General features: G+C 34.2%; 1 long non-coding RNA gene across 3 annotated transcripts; it reads left to right on the top strand.

The window, feature by feature from the left end:
* On the top strand, positions 1-2,286 carry LOC121810264. Of its 3 annotated transcripts, none has more exons than XR_006052431.1 (4): positions 1-324; positions 1,423-1,477; positions 1,596-1,710; positions 2,063-2,286. It is a non-coding gene; the product is annotated as an uncharacterized LOC121810264 (long non-coding RNA). The 3 variants fall into 3 exon arrangements; XR_006052430.1 differs by having other exon boundaries at positions 4-324; positions 1,601-1,710; XR_006052429.1 differs by lacking the exon at positions 1,423-1,477 and having other exon boundaries at positions 17-324; positions 1,601-1,710.
* Positions 2,287-6,253: the final 3,967 nt, after the last annotated feature.

Below are 6,253 nucleotides of genomic sequence, written 5' to 3'. Positions count from 1 at the left end.
AAATATAAGCCTATTATAAAAAATAAATTGATTTACGGAACATCTTTCCATTTAACCTGCCTCACAAATCCAATTCTTCCCTCATCTATCCTGATTTCTCATTTTCCCCAAATTTCACCGCCCCAACTCCACGCCGCCTCCACCCAACCGCCGTCGCCCGTCCTGCCATTGCTATGCTACATACAAAGTCGCAAAACAAAAACCCTACAAAACCATACTTGTAATAAGCCCTATCACTTCCCATCCAACCAGTCCGTCAACGCCGCTGCTCTCCACCACAACCCAGGCTATTACTAGTCCGCCGCCCCTGTTACTCCAATTGAGGTTTGTTCTTTATGTTGAAATATTGTTTATTGTGAATCTAATCTTTCAATTTCGGGTTGTAGTCCGATGAAATTTCGTGTTGAATCAGATAATTCGATGAAACATTGTGTTGGTCGTATGGTATTGAAGTTGTATGTAAATTTTTGGGTTGTATTGTGTGCTTTGATAGTTGTTAAATACTGTATAGGTTTTTAGATGTGACAACCTCTTACATATCAAAAGGGGGTGAGGAGAAACCCTGAAAATTGAGGGGGGGGGGGAGAATAAGAAGGAAAAAATTGAAGCAAAATTGACAAGAAATGCCTCTCATATTAAGGTAAAATCAAGGTTAAATGTGTTGAATGGTTTACTCTATATAGGACAACGAAGTGTGGATTTATTAAATTTGAAGGAAAAAATCAATAGAGCTGTATAAAAACTTACAACCTGAAAACAAGAAAAGAAATCATGGAAAACAAAATATAAAAAGAAAAATGTCTACTCCTAAGCTTTAGATTTATGACCGACAGAGGACGAATACTACTTTGTTGGACGAGAATTCTAAGAGATGGCATTAGAAAGGAAAAGCATATTATGTTTCATGACGTGAGTGTAAGTTTTGAAAGTACTTGATTCAATTTCATCTTTGAGAGATTGCAACTAAATATATCTAAGAATGGTTGGGACTTGGGGACTTGATAGCTAGAGCTATTTGATAGTTGAGAAGGGTAGAGTTCTTTCAAGAGTTTGAATATGAGAACTTTTTTATTAGAGATTAAAATTGAGAATTTTAGACATTATGTGAACATGGTCTATATATGCTGCAAGTCAGAAGCTATTGTTGCTCAACATTTCAATATATCTTTATTTTTGTATCATATTTAGTTCAATTAAGTTTCCAAAAGACTTTGTTGGACCGAATTAGGTTTGGAGTTGCATGTGTCTTGGATTAAAGACTTTATTTATCATCTTTCATTGTAAGGTTTTATAACTATATCCGCCATTAGTTCTTTCATGATGCAACTGAGTTTGTGACTCAAAACTTGCCAAATAACATTGTTGTGTTCACACTTGAGCCATAACTATTAGTATCGTCTAATTGATAAATTTATTCGCTAGGCACTTGATCATTATCATCACCCTTTTTGACCCAACTCTAATGGTGAGAAAACTGGTAAAAAATTACATTACTTATTTTCATTTCTAAATTATTGTGTAATCAATGAATTACATGTTTTATAGCTCAATCTGGAGATGGTGTTGATTATGTCGTTTTCAAAATTTTGAATTAGTACAGGTTTTGTAGGCTACCAGCCTCCTCAAGATGGGAAAGTCTTCTGGAAAATGGATTAAGGGCATTACTTTTGGTAAAAAAAAAAAGAATCCAATCTAGTCTGTTGCCATCCTGTAAGTTTCATTATGTATTTTCTGTTCATATTTTTTTATCTCGTTCCCACTCGCCCTAATCGCACCTATCAATCGTGAGACATCTATGTGTACAGTAACGTTCCTAAGTGTGATCATTTTGGGTTTTGGAGGATCTTTCTCTTAATTGTGATTATACAAACCAGATGCATCAGCTTTTGTTTCCTCTATTGAAAGAATCTTCATCTCTGAACTCTCTATATAATGTGTATTTTGGGTTTTGGGTTTTGGCTGACATTTTTGAGTTATATGTCTATTTTATCATATTTTGATTTTGTTATAACTTTATATTGTTTATGTTGAATAATATAGTGTGTTTATGTTATTTTAACAGGATTAAATGAAGTTCTTACAAAGATGAAGTTAATCAAGAAATGTAATTTAGAGTACATTGTTGTGATAAGGAGCTCCAAGGAAAATTGGAAATGCTAGATAAACATTGTAGCTATGTAGAGCATTTTTTATTGATTTCATTTTAAAATTGTATACTATGATTTTATTGAAATTATTATGTAAATAATTTTTTTAAAGTTTTTGTATGTAATTGATTGTTTTGTATATTAGTAATATTGTATTATACTCTTATTAATAATATCTTGGAAGTGAGAATATAAATATGTATGTTATTTGGGACAAGATTTAATATTTGAAATAATGTATAAATTATAAACATTTGAAGGATAAAAACATAATTAATAATATTTTTAGGTGGAAGATGTATATAACAAAGACGTAGGGGCGACACTGTAATTATAGATACTCAAAGGAGTCAATTGTAAATTTTTTAGGAAGGAAATAAGTGTAGTCTTGGTCCACATTTTACCACACTTATAGGTGACATATAACGTAGTATGCCATGCCATTTCCAGGTGTGATAATAGACGCTCTTTTATTACATATTACCTATCGTTACAATGACTTACATCACACTTGTTACAGGTGTGACTATAGATGAAGTGTAACGTTATTATATTTCTAGTGGCAGTTTTAAGTGTGATAAAAAGCCAATTTTCTAGTAGTGATCTCTACCCTTTTTGCCTTTGTTTTTGCTTCTCTATCTTTGGTAACCAATACCTCTGACTGCGATGAAGAACCTTGTGATAGTCTTCTCACCTCTTCATTTAGCACACCATTCTTGGTGATTTCCAAAGTCACAATACCACTGTGAGCTGAATTAATAAGTGAAATCCTTAAGGTCTCCCAAGATCCTGGTAGAGTAGCAAGTAACCAAAGCCCTATGAAAGAACAGGTTTGTGCAGGTTCGTGTGTTCAACTAGTCAGGAGGAAACCTTAACTCAATCGTGTCGTTGGCACGAAACCTAAAAGATGTTATCAAAACCTCAACCCACTTCTACTGGCTAGTATAGTGGTGTAAATGGTCGAATCCCACAGAGATGGATGTATGCATAATACGATTGTGACGACATTTTGGAAGGGTTGGTTTGCTACCCCGCTTTGGGATGAGTTTAATCTAGACGTGAAAATGACGAGACCTATACTATCCTATCCTGACCAGTAAGCTACTATCATATCGGGACATGGCTGTGTACATAAACATGAGTACTGGACTGTTGTGGAGCATGTGAAAAGTGATGAATTACTATAAATGGACAGACAAAAGTAACAAAGAATATCAAACTGCACTGACCAACTAACTACCAAATCTGTAGAAACAGCTGAAAAGGTAAAAGGACAAAGGGTAAAAGGTGGCTAAAAGCATAACGTGGTCCCAAAATTAGATGGTGAAATTGTCTTCCTCACCAAGTAATACAAAGTGCAGAAAAATGAAGACTCCATTAACAAAGCTTGAGTTAAAATTAATAATATTCAGATCTGGAATTAAATTCGAAATTGAGACGACTAAACATGCAAATCCTAAGTTTACGCAGACTGCCTAGCATGCAAGGTGACAGAAACTAAGCAACAACGAATCCCATACATTTTCGTGGAGTTTAAACGATCAGAAACTTGTAATACTCACATAATAATCAGATCTAGCCTACGAGACAAATCAAAGCATACAATTAACGAAATCAACGTGAAATTATTAGAGCTAACTAACTAGGCAGCAAGTAATAAAACCATAACTGAAATTCGAGAGGAAACAAACAGCAAATTCATTTTAAAATGAGATTCAAAGCATACGATGTTCAAACAAGAAACTAGTTGTGGTCCATGTCGAATGAATCACGATGATGTTGTTCCCTTAATGAAGTTAAGAAAGAGATGTCATTCCCTTGTTTCAACTCATCCTCCAATTCTTCCTCCTTACACTTGTCCATCACGTCTCCTTCCTTGAAACAGACACCGTCACCTCATCTCTAATCCTCAAAGACTCCGACACCCTCCATTCCACCGCCAAGAAATTTACCTATAGTTAGAGGGCTTATTTTAAATAGATTTCACGAATGGTAGTTAGGTCAATTTTTATATTTTGTGAGTTAAATAATAATAAAAAAGAAGAGAAAATAAATAAAAAGCTAAAAGTTCTTATTCCAAAAAATTCGCATACCTCAATCACATATTCTAAAAGGTCAGCGAATTTAATCCAAAATTCTAAAAGGTCATTGAATTTAATCTCAAATTCTGAAAGGATCCATATTCTGAAAGTCTCTATATCCTACAACTAATAAAACACAACCAACGGGTCGCAGCGCAGTTGACAGCACGGAGTTGCGGTGACCTTAAGGGCACGGGTTCAAATCTCGCCATCCGCTGGGAGACTTTCGGCCTTAATCCGCAAACTCGGTCGAGCAAGATTAGTCGGATTCCACCAAAAGCGTGTTCGGTACACAAAAAAACACACAACAAATATGACTACTGCATCCGTCCCAACTGAGACGACATACTTTCCCTTTTAGTTTATCCCAACCAAGATGACACATTTTTAATTTTCGTAACATTCTCTTTCCAACTAATACACTCAACCACTTTTTTTTATCTCTCATTAAATATTCAACTCTCTTTCTTTCTTCATTTAATACTTACACTCACCCCTTTTCACATTGCATTCATTCAACCACATTAACCAACAACTCATAAAATCACGTGTCGATTAAGAAATATGTCCTCTTAGTAGGGACAGAGAGGGTGGATAGGAGTATTAAATACAAACAAAACCATTTGTTTACAAAGAAGCAGGTATGGTAATCTTAGCTTCGGCTTCAGATATGACCAAATTATTTTGTATCCAAGTAGTTGAATGTTACTTAAACAAGTGAAACTCTAATAAATAGTATTCAAAATTACAACAATATATGAAGGGATGTCAATCGGGCCGGCCCGTCGGGTTTCGGGCCAACCCTACTCGGGTTGCGGGTCAATCGGGTGCGGGCTAATCGGGTTGTGATTTCTTTCGGGTTATAAAAGCTCAGCCCTAACCCTAAAAGCTCGGGTTTCGGGCTAGCCCAGCGGGTTAATCGGGTTGCTATCGATAATATTAACATGCGATCAACCCAATAAATAATTATTAAAATTACTAATATTCATGCAATGTAAAACATTTAATTATGATATATTTGAGATATATGCTTAAACTCAATCATAAACATGATCAAATACTAATATTTCAGATATTTCGTAGAATTTTAATGCATGTTTTAGAAATTTAAATATTTTTCTTGTGAATTTGAAGTTTTTAATTTATTTATCAATTATTATATTAATAAAAATTCAATATATAATTTGTATATATAATATAAAATTGAAAGTTATTTTTTAGTTAAAATTAATCAATAAAATGTCGAATTATGAGTACAAAAAATAGAATAATAGAAACTTTATCGGGTTTTCGGGCCAGCCCATCGGGTTTTCGGGTCTGGCCCTAATGGGTTGCGGGTTAATCGGGTGCGGGCTAATCGGGTTTTGATTTTATCGGGCTAGAAATTTCCAACCCTAACCCTATAAATTTGACGGGCTATTCGGGCCAGCCCACGGGTTACGGGCTACATTGACATCCCTTATATATCTATACATATACATACCGAATACAAGTGAAGGTGCCTCTATTACAAGTGCAAGAACTTGATAATTGAAATCAATTGAACGTTGATCTATCTCAGTATCAGTTCTTGTGCTACAACCTCCCACCCTCTGCACTGCAGGTTTTCTCTTATAATGAATCAGCAAGTGCAAATTTCAATTCATGTGGACTTCCAAATAGATAATCCTTTCTCCCAAAAGTTTGGATGAGTATGTGATATGTTGCACGGGAAACAAAAGATATCGGAGCAGGATACATCTATATATTCGCTCCCAAATTATGCCCTACAATATGCATATGATGATAAAAAGAAGAAAAGTAACAGTGTTAGAAAGATTTGATCAAATATATCAATTTGGAATATTAATTAAACTTTTGTATAAAATATTTACACTTAAAATTTTTTATGCTAAATTGAAACCATGATTGAAAATTTTGTTATAATTACCCTGACTATTTATACAAACGGACTTTAAAAGTCGTACAAAATATTTCATTCAATTAACAGAATCAATAAAGTAGTATAGTAGCAGTAATTTATTA

This window comes from Salvia splendens, chromosome 7 (assembly GCF_004379255.2).
Source record: "Salvia splendens isolate huo1 chromosome 7, SspV2, whole genome shotgun sequence".
NCBI classification, from domain to species: Eukaryota; Viridiplantae; Streptophyta; class Magnoliopsida; order Lamiales; family Lamiaceae; genus Salvia; species Salvia splendens.
The sequence above is the reverse complement of the archived record's forward strand: the minus strand, read 5'-3'. Positions and strand labels throughout refer to the sequence as shown.